The 1,364-nt window shown below is 44.3% G+C and overlaps 1 pseudogene across 1 annotated transcript; it reads right to left on the bottom strand.

The window, feature by feature from the left end:
- Positions 1-346: 346 nt before the first annotated feature.
- LOC308075847 (small ribosomal subunit protein mS23-like) lies at positions 347-980 on the bottom strand (annotated as a pseudogene). The gene has a single exon. The product of its transcript is annotated as a small ribosomal subunit protein mS23-like (transcript).
- Positions 981-1,364: the final 384 nt, after the last annotated feature.

The following is a 1,364-nucleotide window of genomic DNA, read 5'->3' as shown; positions in this document are numbered from 1 at the left end:
ACATGCTATTAACCACTTATTCAACTGTTGCAGAATCACTCTGTACAGTATATATATACTGTACTAGAGGTTCAGGCCGCCACGCGGCCCACACATCTAGGTTTCACATCTAGAGTAGACAACTACGTCGCACTGCTGATCCGACCAATATGTCTGAGTGGTTGTCAGAGTACCGTTGTACCTGTCTGTGTCTCTTTTGTGCCCATATATGGAGATGTCTGTTTCTTTTTTTTTAGCTTGACATTTCTTCTTTTTTTTTTAAGTTACGGTAACACCAACACATATTTACAAATAAAGTTCTTCAAATGGTAAAGAAACAACCATCCTTCCACACAGATAATCCTCCTCCATGTCAGAAACACAGTGGGTGTAAATGCAGTGGAAAGGTTGCAACCATTTTGTCCTTGTGTCACTGAAGGTTACTGTGGGGAGGTCTGTGTGGTGTGTTCCTCAGTGAGTGAGTCCTGGTTCTCAGCAGAACTGGCTCCTTGCTGCTCTGCCAGCATGTCTGTCAACTTTAACTCCACCACTGGATCTCTGGACTCTGGTGCCACCATGGGACCTCCTCGTCTCCTCAGCACAACTCCGTCTGCCAGCAGGGCCTTTGCAGTCTCCTCAAACAAACTAGATTCCTCCAGCGACCCACTACTCTCCAATTCTGTGTACTTCTCGACAAACCTTTGGCATGTAGAAACAAAGTTTAGTCTGGAAAGATCCAATGGTCTAGGTCCTGTCCCATACACCTCAAAGAATTTAGCTCTAACCAAGTCCTCTTTGTAAAATATGTCAGGCACAGCGTCCTCAGTTTTCCCATATGACTTGGATTGCAGTCTTACAAAAAGTGTGTTCCTCTTGGGTGGAAAGGCCTCGTAGACACCATACCATATGGGTTTGTCTGACTGCTTGATGACCCCGGAGCGCAGCAGATCTCAAACCCGTGTGAATACCGTCCCAAACTTCTCCAGTCTACTGCCAGCCATGTTAGTGTAGAAATAAATCACAACTAGAGATGCAACGATTAATCAGCCGCCGATTAAAAAAGCCTTTTTTAAAAAAGGTTTTAGGTCAAACCGGCTGGATCGGTGCTCGGCCGGTCACTGTCATAAATTCCGATTTTATGCCGGTCAAATTGATACTGCGTTGGCACTGCACAGCAACAGCATGATGATCAAAGTCGTGCGAGTCGACTCAGTAAACAAACGTTAGCAAGAGAAGCCTGCAGATGGTGCTGATTACCTTTGAAATATAAGGATACATATATTGAATATATATATATTATGGAATATATTATATTCCATAATGCTGCGCACAGTTATAGCCTAGTCAATGCCGTGACTGTCGGTCCGTCAATCACGGGGAATTTA

This window comes from Gymnoscopelus braueri (assembly GCF_963280865.1).
Source record: "Gymnoscopelus braueri genome assembly, chromosome: 20".
NCBI classification, from domain to species: domain Eukaryota; kingdom Metazoa; phylum Chordata; class Actinopteri; order Myctophiformes; family Myctophidae; genus Gymnoscopelus; species Gymnoscopelus braueri.
Note: the sequence above shows the minus strand (reverse complement) of the source record. Positions and strands in the feature narration are given on the sequence as shown.